The 20,558-nt window shown below is 40.2% G+C and overlaps 1 protein-coding gene and 1 non-coding gene across 4 annotated transcripts in view; both read right to left on the bottom strand.

The window, feature by feature from the left end:
* The window catches only part of OTUD7A (OTU deubiquitinase 7A), a 392,748-nt gene that overhangs the window by 231,287 nt on the left and 140,903 nt on the right, over window positions 1-20,558 (bottom strand). The window lies entirely within an intron of this gene.
* Window positions 1,253-1,359, bottom strand: LOC140623724 (U6 spliceosomal RNA). Its single transcript, XR_012023280.1, has one exon. It is a non-coding gene; the product is annotated as a U6 spliceosomal RNA (small nuclear RNA).

Below are 20,558 nucleotides of genomic sequence, written 5' to 3'. Positions count from 1 at the left end.
CTGGGTATTATACTATATGTTGGTAAATAGAATGTCAATAAAAACAAATAAAAAAAGAAATTATATACATACAAAACGAAGTCAGATTTATTCTAGGGATGCAAGGGTTCAATATTCAAAAATGTATCAGTCTAATCAACCATATTAACAGGCTAAAGAAAAATCACACAATATCATTCATGGCCAAAACTTTCAGAACATTAGGAATCAAGGGGAATTTCTTCAATTCAATACAGAATTATGCAAGAACACTATAGCTAACATAGTTAATGGCAAGGGGCCAAATGTCTTCTAACTATGATTAGAGTCAAGGCAAAATGTTTGCCTTCACCACTTTATTCAGCATAGTACTGGAAGCCCTAGCCAGAGCAATAAGACAAGAAAAGGAACTAAACGACATACAGATTGGAAGGAAGAAATAAACTGTTCCTATTTGCAGATGACATCACAGTCTACATAGAAAATTCCCCAAAGAGGCTACAAAAGATTCCTAGCATACAGGAGTTCAGCAAGGTCACATGATAAAAAATCAATATACAAAAATAAACTGTTATTCCTATATGCTAGAAATTAACCCATGGACACGGAAATTAAAAATACAATACCATTTACAATCACTCAGTAAACAGATGAAATACTTAGGTATAAGTCTAACAAAATGTGTATAGGATTTATATGCTTAAACTGTAAAAACTGATGAGAAAAGTAAAAGAAGATCCAAATAAACAGAGAGACATACTGTGCTCAAGGACTGGAAGACTCAACATTGTAGAGATGTCTCCGTAAAATGATGTATAGGTTTTAATGTAATTTCTATCAAAACCCCAGCAATATTTTTGCAGATATAGACACTGTATTATATAATTGATATGGATAAACAAAGAAACTAGAAGATCCAAGCATTTTGAAAAATAAAAATAAAATGGGATTAAACACTATCTATAACACTTATTACACAGCTACAGTCTATTATAAGGCTAGATAGATCAACAATACAGAATAGGAAACCCAGAAATAAACCTACACAGGTACACCTACACAGGTGTTTTATTGATTTTTCTTTTTTAATTTTTTTGCTTTGGCTGTATTTTTAAACAGCTTTATTGAGATATAATTCATGCACCATACAATTAATTACTCACTGAAAATGATTGTTGTAATATTACATTAGTTTTAAAAATTGTGGAAATATATATGTGACATAAAATTTGCCACTATAATTGCTTTTAAGTCTGTAATTCAGTGGCATTTAAAAAATATGGAGAATTTCATGAATTTACATGTCATTCTTGCTCATGGCCTATAGTAATTTTCTCTGTATCATTCCTATTTTTGTACCCGTGCTACCAAAGTGAGTACTGGCCAACTGATTTTTGATAAAGCTGGAAAAGTTATTCAATGGAGGAAGGACAGTCTTAGGCAAATGGATTTCACCTGCTGGTTGCATATCAATTGGTAAAAAAAAGCCCAAAACAAAACCAAACAAAACAAAAGCCTCAACCTCATATTTTATACAAAAATTAACTAAATATGGATTATAGTTTTATACATAAAACACACACCTACAAAATCATTAGAATAAAAATATTGGAGAAAATCTTCAGGATGTAGGGCTTGGTGACAAATCAAAAGCAAAAATCAATAAATTGGACTTTATCAAAATTAAAGCCCTTGGATCTGTGAAGGACCCTGTTAAGAAGGTGAAATGACAGGCTGGGAGAAAAGGTTTGCCAACCACATGCTGACAAACAACTATCTAGAATATATAAAGAAACTCATCATTCAACTCTAAAATACAAACAATCCAATTAGAACATGGGCAAAAGCCCCAAAGAGGTTATATAAAGAAATGCTTTTATTTCTGCTCCTGTGGCCAGTATGTAAATGGAACACAAAATGATTCAACAGCAATACCCCAGACCCCGCAGACAGGGGAGGTTTGAAGATGTGACTCAGAAAAGACTGCAGAGACACCAACAGGGGATCAAGGTCATAGTGGCTGTACACTGGGTTTTCCTCAGTAACTGCTAACCAGAGAGCCATGAGACTTTCACAGAGACAGGGAAAAAGGCTCACACTAACCTCTCAGCACTACTGGCACCAGGACACACCTAGTAGGGGCAGAGAAAGCCAGCCCTAGCTGCTTAAAGCATTTAAATTTGAACTTGAGCCAATTTGTTGACACAGAAACTTTTTTCCCCCCAGTTATGGCATTTGCTTTTCAAGAGTGCTGCATGGAATAAACAGGGTCCCCGTGGTCCCAAGTGCCCAAGTCATGGGTTCCATGATGCATACTAATTAGTGTTTTATAGCAGTGCTGTGTCAGGCAGTGCAGAAAAAGTGGGGAGAAAGATAAGGTGTTCTTTAGAATATTGATCCAACTCCCCAGACTTCCAGAGTGTGCAAATAAAGTCAGTGCCCCTCTTAGAGAGTGAAGCTCAGTGGGACAAAGTCTTGCCTGGTACACAGGGTGAGACCACCCAGCTTGGGAAGCAGTGGTGGGGGATTATGCTAGGTTCAAATCAGAGTTTGGGGATACTGAGCATTTTACCTATTCTGTTTGTAGTTTAGATGAGGTCACACACAGAGTGGAAGTGCTGAGGTGACCAAGACAGAATGAGAATGAGCAGTGATGAAATGAGGCTCATGCTGTTAACTGGCTAGTTCATGAGGTGATGAAAGCTTGATTTTCCAAAGAGTAGTGGGACAAGTACATCATGCAAAGGTGTGATAGGTGAAAAATGATGATTTTTCAGCGGGCCTTTGACTTGAAGGGGATGTGAAGTGGGTCATAGGCTCTCAGTTACTCCTTTAGGGTATAGACCAGGGTGATGTCATAGTTTGTCTCACCCCCTGCTTCAGCCAGTCTCCTGGAGCTGACTCTATCCAACAAGCAGTACATTGCCTCTGGTTAAAATGACATGCCACTATGTCTGAGCGTCTCACTTTCTTCCCTGTTCTTTACAGTACATTGCCTCATCCTAAATCCCCTGCTCAAATTGTTTTCCTTCTTTTTTCCTCCCTCTCTCTTGCCTTACTAATCTCCATAATTCTGCCAACCTCACTGGCTATAAATCACTTTGAAGTCACCTGGTTCTCCAGGGGGAATAAAATCTAAATTGCACAATGATATCTGTAATACCTACAAAGCCTTGAAAAATAGGGAAATACAAACTCAAGAATGGGAAAGCTTATACCTCCCTAACACTTCCTAGAGCAAGGTCTTTTTCTTCCTAGCAAAGTTGCAAAACTCCACTAAGTTTAATTCTGAGAATTGATTCCACGGTTTGCACAGGTGTTCAAAGGACATATGAGAACAATACATATTTGAGATAAGTGGGAATAACGCACTTTTGTTTGTGCCATCTCAGATTGGGGTGCATCAGCTGCATTCTTTGAAGCTTTCTCCGTGCGTAAACTGTGAGTGTCTGGGGAGCCATGGACCAGGACAGTAGCTCCAAAGGGGACTTTTCTTTCCTCCTTCGGCAGATGTATATTGTGTTTCTCTCTCCATTTCCTGGGCAAAGACCTTCTGAGCACAAAAGTGTAGTAAGGAAGTACAGCTATGAAGCAGGTCACATGGTGGGGTCCTGCCCTGGAGGCCCATCTGGAGCACCCAACAAAGGTCTGACAAGTAGCACTAAGTAGCGAGTTAGCTGCCCAGGTAAAGACTTGGGGAAACTGAATGTCCATGACATGGGGAATGTAATCAAAATGCAACTTATTTTTCTCTCCTTCTGACCTCCTATTTTAAGGAGGGACTTTAGCTGAGGGAATTCAGAAGAGTTGTTCTTTCCCCTGGGTGGGAATCTGGCATACTCCCTGACTTACAAACACAGTCTGCATTCTAAGTGGAGTGTATTCTGTCTACTGTGTTAATTACACCTCCATCTCTAACCTTCATTTAAGGTAACCTTCTCCTTCTGCCCCTCTAACCCCAGACTGGGGGCTCCTGCCTGCTAAATTTGAGGCAGGGGAAGAGAAGTTTGAACTGAGAATACTACAGACTTCACCTTGTGCCCCCAGGCCTGGCAGAGCTTTTCACTAGGAAATGTCATTAATAGGGTGAAAGGCAAACCAAAAAAGAAAAGTTCACTGAGCCCTGCCGCATCAAGAAAGAATTTAATAAGAAATAGTTAATCCAATACCTGAACATTTCATAAGCAGACACCTGAATAGCCAAGAATCAATGAAAATTTGCTCAGTCTCATCATTTGTTACCACAAAAATGAAATTAAAATCACAATTAGATACCTGCCATATCTAAAATTACTAAAACAAAAAATACCAAGTGTTAGTGAAGATGTGAAGCAATTTGATCTTCCTCTAGGGCTTGTGAGATTGTAACTGGTTCAACACTTATGGAAGATTATTTGGAAGTATCTGCCAAAACTTATCACACATATACCCTATATGACCAGCAATTTCAGTACTTGGTACATCCTCACCCACAATGTATCCACATGTACACTAAAGTGTATGGGAAGTATCTTCATAGCAGCATACTACTCACAGCACTAAGAACTAGAAGCAACCCAAATGAACACCAATAATAGAATGGATAAATTGGCATATATACACAAATCGACAAAGAGTATATATGAGTAGCATTATATGAACGAATGACCTGGCGCTACATGCAATATACTATTTCATTCATCATGTGAAGTTTACAAATAACCTACAGACTGGAAATCACAATAGTAGATAGAGTGGGCTGAGAAAAAAGGGAGTGATGGGGAAAAAACACAGGGGGGCAGAATGGATGCAGATAATGAGCTGTTTTTTGGTCTGAGTGGTGATTACAAAGGGATATTTGCATTTCCATAACTCATGAGGCTGTATATTTTGATGTGTGTTTTTCTGTAGGTATATTATACTTTAATAAAAATGATGGGCAATAAAAATCTGTGGACTGTAAAAGAGTCCTTATGTAAACCTACTAAACAGGTTCATGAAGGACTTCTCCAATCCAACTTCTGTCTACACACTTTTTTGAAAAACAGCCTTCCTGGCACATGGCTGGACATTTGCTAGCATGCTATTGATCATTTCACTCAGTCTGAACACTTTTATCCACATCAGCAAACCACAGTCTGCATCTTCCTCCAATTCCTCCTTCCCAACACCAGACAGATCTTTATTTTTTTTAATTTATTTTTTATTGGTGTTCAATTTGCCAACATATAGAATAACACCCAGTGCTCATCCCATCAAGTGCCCCCCTCGGTACCCATCACCCAGTCACCCCCACCCCCCGCCCACCTCCCTTTCTACCATCCCTAGACAGATCTTTAAAAGATACAAATTATATTACAGAATTCCCTGCTTAAAGCCCACCAATAGCTTCCCACTGCACTGGAAAAAACTCAAGACTGTTTCTCAGCTTTTAATATCTTTGTGTGTTCTGCACCACCTGCTGTGCCCACCTCTCCAGGCTTACCTGGCACCAGGGCTGTCCTGGTCTGTTTCCCACACATGTGGGGGTACTTTCCACACCCTTTCCAGCACCTGTGAATGGCTTTGCTAGAAGAGCTTTCCCAGCGCATCCCATGTTCTTCCTTTCATTCCAAGCATCTGCATTACCACTGCTGAGAAGCCTTCTTTACTCTTGTCTAAACTGCCTTCCCCTTTATTTTATTACCACACCAATGACTACTTCTACATAATCTGTAATAACATTACCCAGCCATCCATTCATCTGTCCATCCAGCATGTATATGTGCCCTCTGGAGGATTTATATTCTGGGAATTTGCCTATTTTGTCTCCCTGGTATATAGCACAGTTCAGGGTATGTGAAAGCTGCTCAGTACAAGTGTGCTGAAGGAGTAGGTTAATGAAAATTATAAAGGCAACTAACCATTCAATGTATTCCTCTGATTTACACCTGAGTATTGCCTCTTGAACTCCAAAGTGAGCCTTTCTCAAAGAGTTCATTGCCATTTCAACAAAACTGCACTGAGCTCTTTCTGGCTCGGCAGTGTGCTACATACTGAGGGGGCACTGAGATAAGACACTGCCCCCATTTTAGTGATGGAGTGAGACAAACACACTACTGCAGTGCATACTGGTTTGTAAAGAAGTTATATAATTGTAAAAAATGTTATGAAAATGAAACCAATCATTTTTCTTTTCTTTCTTTTTTTTTTTTTTTTTCTCATCAGAAACCCAAGAAACAACCCAAGGAAAAGCATTTAAAAAGGTTTACTGGTGGGGCATGTGGGTGGCTCAGTGAGTTAAGTGTCTACCTTTGGCTCTAGTCATGATCCTGGGGTCTTGGGATTGAGCCCCCCTCGTGGGGCTTCCTGCTTGGTGGGGAGTCTGCTTCTCCCTCTCCCTCTGCCCCTCCCTCTACTCATGCTCTCTTGCTTTTATGCTTTCTTTGAAATAGGTTGGAATCTTAAAAAAAAAAAAAAGGTTTACTGGTAACTATTCTGACCTAATTAAAAAAATATTGCTTAATTAGGGGTGATTGGTGGCACAGTTGGTTAAGCGTCGAACTCTTGATTTTTGCTCAGGTCATGATCTCAAGGTTCTTGGATTCAGCCCTGTGTCAGGCTTCCCACTCAGTGAGGAGTCTACTTGTCTCCCTTCCCTCTGCCTCTCCCACTGTGTGCTCTCTCTGTATCTCTCTCTGTCTCTCCCTCTCAAGTAAATAAATAAATCTTTAAAAAAATACTGCTTAATTATTTCAATAATGCAGTTTGTATTAACACCTTCACTCTGTGGTCTGGAATATTACATTGTTGAGATGTACTGGCAATCAAAGAAAATGGACTATACAATGGTGCATGAAATGTGAATGGGCACAACCCTCACAGAAAGAAGCAGGGCAGAAAGGAGCAAAGACCAGCAAAATGCATACACTGGGACCAGCAAGAATGCCATGAGAATGTCCTACAGGAAAGAAAGGAGGTTCGCTCTGATGGTGCTCAAAGACCTTCACCACTGCATCTCAAGGACACACAGGAAGCAACATGAGTACCCAGCAAAGAGGAACATTGTTAGGAAATCTGGTCTACTGACTTCAGTGGAACATTTTCAGACATTATAAGTTATCTAAAAAATGAAGATGTTTCCAAATGGCATGTTGCCTGTGATGCACTTTGTAAAATCTGTACATATGGACACAGAGAAATCTAATCAGGTTACTTCCCTCTGAAGGCCACCAGGTGCCTACACCATTTCACATGAACTATGAACTTTGAAGATGGCAAAATAAGTCAGTGTGATGGGTGCAAATGGCCTTCTTTGATTTAATATTCTCTACTTCATTTAAGTTTTTTTTTACATTTGAAATAATCCAGACATACAAAAAAGTTGCAAAAATAGTACAAAGAATTCCCACTTACCTCAATACAGCTAAACACTCCAAATGTTAAAGTGTTACATTTATTTTATCATCCCTTCTACATATGAATCTAACCTAAAGACCCTACTGAAGTTTCACCCACTGTTGCAACAATGTCCTTTGTTGCAAAACATTTGTTTTCTGGTCTAGGATCTCACATTTATTTCATGTGTATGTGTTTAACCTAGTTTTTAAAAATCTGAACATCGAGTCCCCTGCTTCTCCCTCTGCCTGTGTCTCTGTCTCTCTTTCTCTCTGTGTCTCTCATGAATAAATAAAATCTTAAAAAATAAATGTTTAAAAAAATAAAAATCTGAAACAGTTTCTCAGCTTTTCATTTCATGACCTTGACATCCTACTTAGGTATGGAATGTCCCTCCATTTGGATCTGTCCTGTGATGACTGATGATTAGAGTCATTGTACATTTCTGGCAGGAATAGGACAGAAGTGATGCTCTGCTCCCAGTGTGCCCAAGCACCAGGAGACACCTGACGCCTACTGGGCTCTATTTGGGCTCATCACTCATGATGCCAATTTTGGACTCTCACATAAGAGGATGCCTATCTGGTTCCTCCCCTATAATGTTACTATATCTTCATTTGTAATTAATATTAGCTTGCATGCAGACACTGTAAATACTCTACATCTCATTGAATTTGCCCCCACTGGTTTAGCATTCAGTGATATTTTTGCCTACAACAATTAAAACTTTGGTGGTTGTCAAATAGTGATTTCCTAGTTCCTTTCTTTCTTCTACACTTATTAACTGGTATTCTACTATAAGAGAAAGCTTTTCCTTACCCCCTTCCTATTTACTCATTTATTTATATTAGTATGGACATAAGCATTTTTCTTTACTAAGAATACTTACCTATTTAATAAGTAGTAACCTATTGCTATTATAATTAGTTTGAGGCTCAAACTGTCACAGTGTCCACGATGTGTTTTTTCCTGAAGCTTCAGTTACATGAACACAGTATGCTTCTTTGACTCTCTTCTCATGGTCCTATTTCTTTGCTGGATAATTCCTATTAGCCAGTTTCCCCAACTTCTCTTACCCTCCCTTCTCAAATCTTGCTATGACTTCAATATCTCCATTCTTCTCTTTGATCTCGCTACCTGCCCACTTGTGTAGGCTTAAGCAGTGGGGTTTGTGACTTAAATTTCTTTCTTACCTCTGTGAAGAACCTAACTGGTCCATATGAGGTGCTCAATAAATAAATGTTTGCTGAGTAAGTGACTAGGGCAAAACAAAACGATAGTGGAAATCCTTTTATTCTACACAACCTGTAATTCTACAGGGTTCTGTATATTAGATTAAGTCTCATAACTTTGTTGTTGAAATCTTCCATATCCTTGCTAAATTTTTTCCTGTCACTTGAAGTTACTTAGAAAGCCAGATTAGTCTCTCTCTATGATTTGCATTCATTACTTCATATGCTGAGACTTGGGGCATGATGTTTTAAATTTCTTCTTCAGTTTTGGTCCCAGGATTTTCCCTTCCTTAATAACTTGGATGAGTAACATACATTTCAAAGAAACACATCCTACACTCAGCTTCAGAGAGTCTGATATCTTTCCAAATCAACCCTCCTGGAATCTTCCTGTCTCTGTCCTGTCTCTGTTCAGGGCAATCCCAGGTTTCCCTTTCTTTTGGCCAAAAACTGTAGGAGTCAGTGTGAACTTTTTCTTTCCCACTCCACATCCGGCCATCTGACAAGTTCTGTTGGGTTCTAAAAACAATTTGAACACTGATCTGCCTTCTTCTCACCGATCCCCCTGCCTCTATCCTCATCTTTTCTCATCTACATTATTTATTGCAACCATCTTCTCCCTAGTCTCCCTGCTCAGAAAGGCTGACTTCTAGTTTCAAAGCAGCAGCCACAGGGACTTTGATAACTACAAGTTGGCAGAATTAATATTGCGAAAATGTCAATGTTACCCAGGGCAATTTACACGTTTAATGCAATCCCTATCAAAATACCATGGACTTTCTTCAGAGAGTTAGAACAAATTATTTTAAGATTTGTGTGGAATCAGAAAAGACCCCGAATAGCCAGGGGAATTTTAAAAAAGAAAACCATATCTGGGGGCATCACAATGCCAGATTTCAGTTTGTACTACAAAGCTGTGGTCATCAAGACAGTGTGGTACTGGCACAAAAACAGACACATAGATCAATGGAACAGAATAGAGAACCCAGAAGTGGACCCTCAACTTTATGGTCAACTAATATTCGATAAAGGAGGAAAGACTATCCATTGGAAGAAAGACAGTCTCTTCAATAAATGGTGCTGGGAAAATGGACATCCACATGCAGAAGAATGAAACTAGACCACTCTCTTGCACCATACACAAAGATAAACTCCAAATGGATGAAAGATCTAAATGTGAGACAAGATTCCATCAAAATCCTAGAGGAGAACACAGGCAACACCCTTTTTGAACTCGGCCACAGCAACTTCTTGCAAGATACATCCATGAAGGCAAAAGAAACAAAAGCAAAAATGAACTATTGGGACTTCATCAAGATAAGAAGCTTTTGCACAGCAAAGGATACAGTCAACAAAACTAAAAGACAACCTACAGAATGGGAGAAGATATTTGCAAATGACGAATCAGATAAGGGCTAGTTTCCAAGATCTATAAAGAACTTCTTAAACTCAACACCAAAGAAACAAACAATGCAATCATGAAATGGGCAAAAGACATGAAGAGAAATCTCACAGAGGAAGACATAGACATGGCCAACAAGCACATGAGAAAATGCTCTGCATCACTTGCCATCAGGGAAATACAAATCAAAACCACAATGAGATACCACCTCACACCAGTGAGAATGGGGAAAATTAGCAAGGCAGGAAACAACAAATGTTGGAGAGGATGCGGAGAAAAGGGAACCCTCTTACACTGTTGGTGGGAATGTGAACTGGGGCAGCCACTCTGGAAAACTGTGTGGAGGTTCCTCAAACAGTTAAAAATAGACCTGCCCTACGACCCAGCAATTGCACTGTTGGGGATTTACCCCGAAGATTCAGATGCAATGAAACACCGGGACACCTGCATCCCAATGTTTATAGCAGCAATGTCCACAATAGCCAAACTGTGGAAGGAGCCTCGGTGTCCATCGAAAGATGAATGGATAAAGGAGATGTGGTCTGTGTACACAATGGAATATTCCTCAGCCATTAGAAATGACAAATACCCACCATTTGCTTCAATGTGGATGGAATCAATCGGAGAAGGACAAACGTTATATATTCTCATTCATTTGGGGAATATAAATAATAGTGAAAGGGAATAGAAGGGAAGGGAGAAGAAATTTGTGGGAAATATCAGAAAGGGAGACAGAACATAAAGACTGCTAACTCTGGGAAACGAACTAGGGGTGGTGGAAGGGGAGGAAGGCGGGGGGGTGATTGGGTGACGGGCACTGAGGGGGGCACTTGATGGGATGAGCACTGGGTGTTATTCTGTATGTTGGTAAATTGAACACCAATAAAAAATAAATTTATTTAAAAAACAAAACAAAACAAAACTACAAGTTGGATCAAGTCCCCCTGCTTAAGACCCTCCAATGATGTCCCATCTTACTTAGAGAAAAAGCCGAAGTCCTATAAGTAAGGCCCGATAATGCTTCTGATGACATTGTGTTTGATTCCCCTCTGATCCCATCTGCTTTCTCCTCATCTCTCCCCACCAGCCTTACTCGTCCTGGATGTTTCTTCTTCCTGGGACAGACATCCCTCTCTTGCCCCCATCTCCCTCCTCTCTTGCTCCAGATCCTCCTTACAATCACCTCCTGGGGAGGGCTCCCTAGACCCTTTGTCTAAATGCTAATTCCCCCCTGTGGGGTCTTCGCTGCTTCATATCTTTGTTCTCTGCATTGATCACTCACAATTTATACATTACTCACATGTATTTTTTGTCCATTTCCCCCATTAGAACATAATTTCCATGAGGACATGGAGTTCTGTGATGTTTTTACTATGGGGGGAGAAAGTATTAGAATATCCTTAAGTTTAAGTGAAGGCAAAGTCAATGCTGTTTCAATGCTAACTTTGTAAGAGCACAGAGCCTTTGGGCAGCCACATTTGTCCTATATTGTCAAAATAAGTGGCCACAGGTAATTTCCTCCATTTTCATGTTCCTATTCTTTTCTATATCAATATTCCATTTGTGCTTTCCTCCCTCAGGGCACAATTTTCACCCACAGTTAGCCTCTGAAAGAATTTCTCAATAACAAAAGTTGAAAATCAAGTAAAAAAACCTTACTACTCATTTGTGAAAGACACTAAGAATTTTGTCTAACACAAAGTAAGGTAATGATTTATAAATCGATGTGACCATTATTTGGTTTCCTTTTTCTGCCCATAAAGCTAAATTTTATATTAAATTAATGAAAGATATTGAAAAAATCATGTGACTCTCCCACAGAGAAGCCAAGCAACAGCTGTTGTACACAGCTTGCCTGTGATACAGAAGTAAAGGCAAATGCTCTGCACATCAGCCTCCACATCAAACCTCAGGTCATGGCTGGTGTATCTCTCATCAGATTCCTCACATGTGACTTGAAGTATATGCTCAATAAAAATATGTTGACTAACTGAGTGAATGAATACATAATTGAAGAAGAAGAGATTAGGATCTGGGTGTGTAAACAGTTGGCAGAGCAAAATGGCTGGCCTCAACCTGAGGGTGAAACCTCATCCTTCCTTGCATGGACCCTGGGCATTTAGCCCAGACATACTATGGGGAACAAATTTGTTACTATTCCTTGTGGTTAATTTTTATTTAATCACCTAAATCACACACACACACAATTACGTGTGTAAAAAACTATGTGAGGGCACAAAGTAAAAATGTTCCTAAGCCATGGTCCACCCCTGATGATAGAGGAAACCTCTAAGGAGCCCATGCAAAGTCAGCCAGCAGCTGTGGGTGTTGGGCTGCTGAGGAGCCATGTGGGGGCTACAGGATGGTCAGGTTAAAAGGACCCCAGTTCCACCTTGTCCACTCCTGACCTTACCGATGACAAAACAGGTCCAGGCAACATAAAATTACATTCTAGGGACAGGACCACACACGAAGGATCCAGGGCTTTAGCTGGCTGTTGTTTATGATGCTCTGGATTCCTGATCTGACTGTCCTGGCAGCTGTGACCCCAGCCCCTAGCTCTCCTTGACAGCAGCATAGATGAGAAGAGAGAAGGAAAAGATGCTCCTTGTCATTGACCCTGAGAAGTTCTTTAGGGCTGCTAAAGAGGGAGCTGGCTTATCTTAATGGGACAGTGAATCTAACCATGGAAGGCAGGCCAGTGAGGGGGGAAAGCAGGCAAGGAAGCAAGGACCAGGAGGCCAAGATGACTAAAGCATCAGAGGCTGGAGCAGCTGGGGGAGGCCAGGAAGCCAGGTCAGCTGCCTTCTCCTCTCAGATCCCTCAGGTTGGCCTGCACAGCACAATTTACCTTTGATGGCAGTACCAGTGTTACTGAGGACACAACTGACCACCACCTGAATCTACACTCCCCCCGTCACTTGTATGACATCATGGCGGGGTGGCTGGGAACTTCAGCTAAGTGATCAGCCTTGCAGAAAGAAATCTGGGTCCTATGTCCTTCTGGATCTTTCCTTTACAAGCATATAATTAACTATCAAGAATATAATTAAGATCATGTTATATAGTCTTGGGTGGCTTGTTTCTCATAACCATGGCTGTTTTCCTATGCCAGCAGACAGAGCTAATTCGTTTCCTACCCGCTGGCCACATAGGTTTCCACTGTGTAAATGTACCTGATTCACTGAGCTCTTTCCTTGCCTTGGGCTTTGTCTTATTACAAAACAAGAGTGAAACGGGGACCCCTGTTCGGGTATCTTGGCCTGCATAGGCAGAAATGGCTGTAGGAAAGATTCCTTAAAGTAGACGTGGTTGTTAAAATGGAATTAGAGGTTAAATTAGATAGACACTTGCACATGGTCCTTTGTGAATAACATGGAAAAAGAATATTTAACTGTGTGAGGTGATGGGTGTTAATTAAATTTACTATGGTGATCATTCACAATATATACATACAGCAATATATACATACATACATACATAAGCATTGTATGCCTTATACAATGTTATATGTCAATTAGACCTCAAAAAAACTGGAAAAGGTAAATTTCACTAAAATTAAAAAAAAATCATATGCCAACTTATATACCACTACCCACGAACCATGTGAGTGTCTGTCTCCCACACCCTTGTCAAGACTGGGCATCTTCAATCTTTTAGATATTTGCCAACTAGGTGAATGAAATGTGGCACCTCCAAGTTTTTTTAAATTTCACTTTTCTGATTACTCACAGACTGATACACTTTTCACTTGTTCACAGGCCATTTTTACTTCTTCTGTGAACTGCCTGTATATATCTTTTACTGATTTATTTTTCTTATTGATTTGAGGCACTCTGTGTATTATGGATATTAAATTTTTATTTTAAATAAATAAATAATAAAAATATCAAAATAATAAAATAAAAAATTAATAAAAATTAATAAATTTTAAATTAATTTCTCATCATTGGTTATCTTTTCCTCTTTTTATGATCACTTTCACCCATGAAAGTAGAAAATTTAATTAAATAAAATCCACATTGTTTCTCTTCTATATTTGTAAATTTTGTGGCTTGCTTAGAAAGCCCTTCCCCCAATATAAGGGCTATTCTCTGAGATTTCTTTTTAATTGTTCTTGCAGTGTTTCCCTCCCAAATGCTCATACCTTAATACATCTGGAATGAACATTTATAGGTATAAGAGATTTAGGTTGTGAATTGCTTCCATATGGGTAACTAAGTGTTACTACATGTAGCTACATGGTCGACCTTTTCATCACTGATTTAAAATACCACAGTTATCATATACTAAATATGCTAAATATGCTTTTGATGCAATCCTAAAACAAAGAGTGGGTGGTAGGAGTTTAATGGGGCAGATGAGGGCTTCAAGGAACTGAGATTCAGTTTCTGTTGCTCACAGAATGAGAACTCATGTAGAAGCTAAGGTAGATGGTTACCTGTGAACACCTAAGATAGTATCTTCTACAGTCATAAGACAGGGACACGGATGGCAACATCGACCATCCTTGGTCATAAGACCAAAGGGAATGGAGTGACTGACTTTCCCTGAAGAAATATTCTATGGATTATGGTTGTTCTAAGGCTGATCCATACACAGCTGCCAACCCCAAGGAGGCCATAATTTTCAATGTTGTCTTCTCAAAAAAAGGAGGAGCAAACACCAGGAGAATAGGAGATGGCATAACTGGGAAGCACTGGGACCAGGTAAGGGGTCTTCACAGCCTGTGCCCAGTGGAAATTTAGAATTTCTATGGCCAGTGACTGCCATCTTCCCCTCATTTTAGGAGTGCTCAAAGTGGTTGCTCTTCTCTTCCACCACTATGCATGAGGAGTGTGGGGAGGTGTGTGTATGTATGTGGTTTAATGTGATACATGTGGTTGTATGTGTGTGTATTATGTGCAGTTATGTGATTGTGTGTGTGTGCAGGGGTTGCAGGGTGCCAGCTAATTTGTCTTTTTAGTCCACAGGTCTTCAGAGTAAGAGAAGCAGTATCTGGATCTTACAAAGCAACTACTGGATGGACATCATGTAGATTTCTGTTTGCGATGCTGAAAAATTATACGTATTTTACATTAATTAATTATGCAAATGCAAAAATTAAAAACAAAACCCCCTGACTTTGAAGTTAATGAGACATTAGAGTTGTCTCTCATGGGTTGCAACTACATTTGATATTTGTGTGAAAAAACTGAATTAAATATTTGGTGACCAGAAAGGTGGCTGTGGTGGACATTAAAACTGTTCACTAATAGGGAATAAAGGGGAAAGGAGAAAAAATGAGTGAAAATATCAGTGTGGATGACAGAACATGAGAGAACCCTAACTCTGGGAAATGAACAAGGGATAGCGGAAAGGGAGGTGGGCGGGGGGTTGGGGTGACTGGGTGACGGGCACTGAGGTGGGCACTTGACGGGATGAGCACTGGGTGACAAGCTGTATGTTGGCAAATTGAATTCCAATAAAAAAATACTGTTCACTAATATCTGAGTTTCTTCTGCTTCTGGGCACTCAGAAGAATTGTACTTCCTGGCTTCCCTAAGGCTATTCATGGAAGATATATATAAAACTTTCTTGGCCAATGAAACATGAGGTGAGGTGATGTATGTAATTCTGAATCAATACATATCATTGCTGGTCCTCAATTCTGTAGTCCTTCCCTTCCTCCCTGCCACCAAGTCTGGTGACATTCCAGATGGCAGCTGGTTTGTCAGCCTGCATGAGAGTGACATGCAGTAAGCTTGAAAATAAACCTCTGTGGGTAAAGCCTCTGAGATTTGGGGGCTGTTTGTTACTGTACCTAACTTAGTTAATTGATATACTAAGTATTTCCATTCATTTCCAGGGCTTCAAGTATCTCTATACTGATGATTTTCAGATTTATAATCTCATTTAGCTCAGTCCACACCCCTTGGGCTAGAAACTTTTTTTTTTTTCCATCTTGAGCTCCTTTTTCTTCTCTATCTGTACTCTTCTCCTCGGTAATCTTGTCTCCTGAAATATCATTTGTGCACCAGTGTCTTCCAAATTTAAAATTCTCCAATTTAACACCTCTCCAGGACACCATACTTCACTTCTGCATGGTGCTTGCATTAGCCTGGATTCTTAAAACTGAAAAAAAGCATTGTCCTTGTCTCCTGAATTTTACTCTTAAATGGACCAATATTGCCTAATATAAAAAAGACCTTTGAAAATGTTAACACACACACACACTGAAAAAAAGTGTTTATATTTTCTTTCCTTACATAAGTAGCAAGGCTAGAACAAATGTAATAATTAAAAATAATAACCTGTACAGTGTAATTAGAAAAAAAAGGAAAGAAGGAAAAAATAAAGGTAGATTATATATAACAGAAAATGCAAAAATTGAAAATGATGTTATCATACATTATTATTAACCTTCTTCAACAATCACAGTTGGGAAGCAAGTGAAAACTGAAACCAGCCACTTTCCTAAGACATATATCCATCAAGGAATACGCTCTTGAGGGCACTGCTCATGGAAGACCCCTAAGTTACCAGGAAACATCACTGGCAGTCCCAGTAGTTGCAATGAGTCATGGTACCCACCAGCCAAGAGCAAATATGGAGGAAATATGAATGTGAGAGCTGATGGTGGCACGTCAAGGCTCTCTTTGTTAATACTTTGCAGTGGGAACCATTTTCTGGGAAAAACTGCCTAAATCCAAGATAAAAAATGGCAACAGACACAGAAAAACACACTTGCCTGCCTCAGTACATTATATCAAGAGACATGGGAAAGGTCTGAAATCTCCACTTGCCCATCAAGCTTATTTTGACTCGTAATCAGAATGGTGAGGTCTACTCTCATGGAGATGGGAGGCTGTGTGTCAGGGCCATGCCATCTTGGGCAGCCTCCAGGAATACCATGCTAGCTCCAAGTGCTTGCCTGCTTCCCTATTAGGTCTTAAGTCCATCATTTCCTCACCTTTAGCACAATATCTTGACCATCTATAATCTCCCATCAAGGTATTCCATACTCTTGGTGGGTTCATCCCTCCATCCCACCCTCATATTTCTACTTTTCCCATACTCCCACAAGAGAACTCCATCTGCGCTGTAGGGCTGCCTCTGTTTTGTAAGCTCCTGCATACACATAAGTCCATTTTTAGGCTCTCCAGTTCTGTGGTGCCTGTCCCACACATGAATACCATATACTTATAGTCACTATTAATTTGAAACTTTGATAACTACTAGATAATCTACCCTCCTTATTCTTTTTTTCCACTTGCCTTGGTTACAGACCTTCCATTCAATATGGATCTTATATCTCTCATTCATTTCCCAATCTGATGCCAAGTGGCTTCAGTTAGGGCCATTCCTCCAAGACTGTTCTTGCTAAGACCCACAGGTTGGGCACATTTCTAATCCCATGGGCTTTTCATTCCTCATTTTATTAGATCTGTGTGTAGTGCTCAATACCTTTGATGAAACTTTCCTTGAATATTCTCCCTTATTGTCTCCATAACACTAGCTCTTTTGATTTCCGAATAATTCTCAGCCTCCCCTTCTCGATCTTTGCTGGCTCTTCCACAGATCTCTGACCTGTAAATGACACATTCCTTGGAGCCTCACTCTGAGCTCTTGCTCACACTTTCTCCATAGATGTTGTCAGCACCCATGTCTTGAAATACCATCCAAATGCCAACAATCCCCAAATTTATATTTCCAGCCCTGAACTATCTTCTGAATTTCACTTCAGTCTTGTGGATCTGACCACCTATGTGACATCTCACTTGAATATCTCAGTTACCTCAAACATAATGAGACCATAAACACATTCCACTCTCCTCATTGGATTGGCCTCTCCTCCATTTTTTTCCCCCATTTGTGAAGGCTTTTTCCCATATATTTAAGTTGATCAAGCCAGGATGCTGGAAGCATTCTTGGTCCTCTTTCTCTATAATCAGTGAAGTTTTTAATCCATGACTCATGTAAAGTCTACAATTTAATGATGGGATTTCTACCTTCAAATGACCTTAAATCCATCTACTTATTTTCTTCTTAATTTCTACCCATCTGCCCCAGGGACCCAGCACAGAACAGCTGGGATGATCTCCTGCTTCTGCTCTTGCTTCCCACCCCAATCCATTCTCTACATAGCAACCTTCATGATCTTTTAAATTGGATCATGCATTTCCCTCACCTTAAATTCCAAAGTAGAATTTTACCTATAAAATAAAAACAGAAGCTCCCCTCCATAACCTAGGTCCACTTGTGTTCTAACCCTGCCTCCCTCTCCATCTCATTCTACACTACTGTCCTTCATCCATTATGTTTCTCCCCACCCCCACCTTTCTTTTCTCTGAGTACTCTTCCTCCTGAGGAACTCACCCTCTCTGAGTACTCTTCCTCCTTGCTTGCCAGCCTTCCTGTACTGACTCATACACACCCTTCAGGTCCTATGTCACTAGCTAAAAGATTTCCCCTGACAATTACCTAAATTAAGTCCCATGTGTTTTTTCTCATAGAACATACTTTTCTCTTTACTGTGCTTCGCATTAATTGCAACAAGGTGCATGTATGTGTGTGTTAGTATCTTTATACTTCATTTTACTGGAAGCTCCTGGAAGAGTTGGGCCACATCTGTTAATCTCCATTGGGAACCCTGCAGCTGGCACAATGCCTAGCACAGAGACACCTAGAAAATGCCAAGTAAGCACTAACATATCTGTTTATCACATAAATAGATAACTGAACTTTGTAGCCCTGATGGCCCATAGTTCAGCAAGACATATGGACTGCTGGGCCTGGCGTATGTCACAGCTCTGACATTGACTGTCAAGAGAAAGAGGAGATAACTCACTGAAGTCAGCAACAATTGGTTATAGTCACCATGAGTCATGTGACAGAGAAGCTTGGATTCAGACTACCCAGGAAGGCAGTTCATTGAGTGTTCAGAACAGTGGGTTAGGATAGGTGCTTACTGAGTGTGGCCCTTTAATGATTTTCCTTTTTCGAGCTAAAATAATGTAACAGATCCGACACCTAGTTTACCTCCAAGAACATTCCATGTGGCACCTGGAGAAGCAAGCAAACAAAAATAAGTGCAGCTAAAATTGGGTCTTATTTTCATTCTCCACTTTCAGACTTTAATCTCCCATTTTCTGTACCCTTAATCCTATCTTGCTCACATTCCTGATAGAAGCCTGCTCATCTGCTTCCCCCAGGATTGTGATCCTGAGCATCCTCCCAGAAGCACAGCTCTTATAAACCATGCTTCCAGTTACAGCCTTCCATCCACATCTGCTCTATATTCCTTCCCCCTTTCTTCGCACATTCCTCAGCCCTCTGCTGGTTGTCTTCCACCCTTACTTCTTTCACCAGGTCTCATGTATGCTTTATTTTTCCTTTACTCCCCCATAATACTAACAATCTCTGCTTGGGCTAAATCTTTGTGTCCTCCCAAAATTCACATGTTGATATCCTAATGGCCTCATGATCTTAGGAGGCAGGGGCCTCATGAGCTCTGTCCACCATGCGAGGACACAGAAAGAAGGTGGAATCTCCAAACCAGGAAATTAACTCTCACCAGAACCTGACCATGCACCCTGATCTCAAACTCCCAGTCTCCAAAACTGTAAAACAAATGTCTAATTTTTAAACACCTGGTCTGTGGTGTTTCGTTATAGAAGCTTGGACTGTGCAATATAATCCTTCATCCTTACAGTTCTTGCCTCCCTGTATGGTATTCTACTCTCTTTCCTTCTCTGGAGTGCCTGCCATCTATTGCCTTTAATGCTGGCTCTTTTCCTTGTCTTACTGCCTTACTGTGGATCTCTACCAGGTCTTACTTGTGAGAGTTCATCTGTCCATTTCCAGGCTTAAAATACCCTGTACGTATTTGGCTCTGAAATGTGTACCTTCCAGCAAGCATAGCAATTCAAATTCAGCTCACTTTGTAGTCATCTATTAGGGAATTTTATGTTCTGGAGCATATACTGCAGCAAATACACTAGATAGCGTAAAGTCAAGCACAACTCTTGCAAAGGGGCAGTACAGATCAGGTTTGGAGGAGGTGACCTGGACTCAACCCCAATGCTGCAGTTTCTTAACTGTGTGACCTAGGGCAGGATTCTTAGGCTTTCTAAAACTTGGTGTCATCTCCCACATGGCAGTGTGTCACAAAACTGCTGTCATCACATAGCACTCAAGCAGTGGCAGGCAGACAGTGGGCCTCACAGGGTCTGTGGGGAGGATGGTGATAGTGGGATGAAGGAAGGGGTAGAGATGCTCACATGTCGTTCAAGCTCTGTCATGTGATGTTTTCTGCACTAGACAAGAATTAAGAGGCTCCTTGATCAAAGCTGCTGAAGTGTCAAAGGAAAAAATAAAATACATAAATATAAATATAAAATATGCTTAGGACGGATCTAGGATTCCCTTTTTCCCCAATGGTTGACATTTTCTCTACAACCTAAGGTTTTAAGCAGGTGTGTGACATTAAGCTATTGGAATAGCATAATGTGGCATCATTTGGTCAAGCTATGATGCAAGCCCCAGAAATCAACTTAACAGTTTAAATATCATTACTATTTGAGGGACACCTAGAAGGGAGTTCACTG

The sequence above is a fragment of the Canis lupus genome, chromosome 2 (assembly GCF_048164855.1).
Source record: "Canis lupus baileyi chromosome 2, mCanLup2.hap1, whole genome shotgun sequence".
Lineage (NCBI taxonomy): Eukaryota > Metazoa > Chordata > Mammalia > Carnivora > Canidae > Canis > Canis lupus.
The sequence above is the reverse complement of the archived record's forward strand: the minus strand, read 5'-3'. Positions and strand labels throughout refer to the sequence as shown.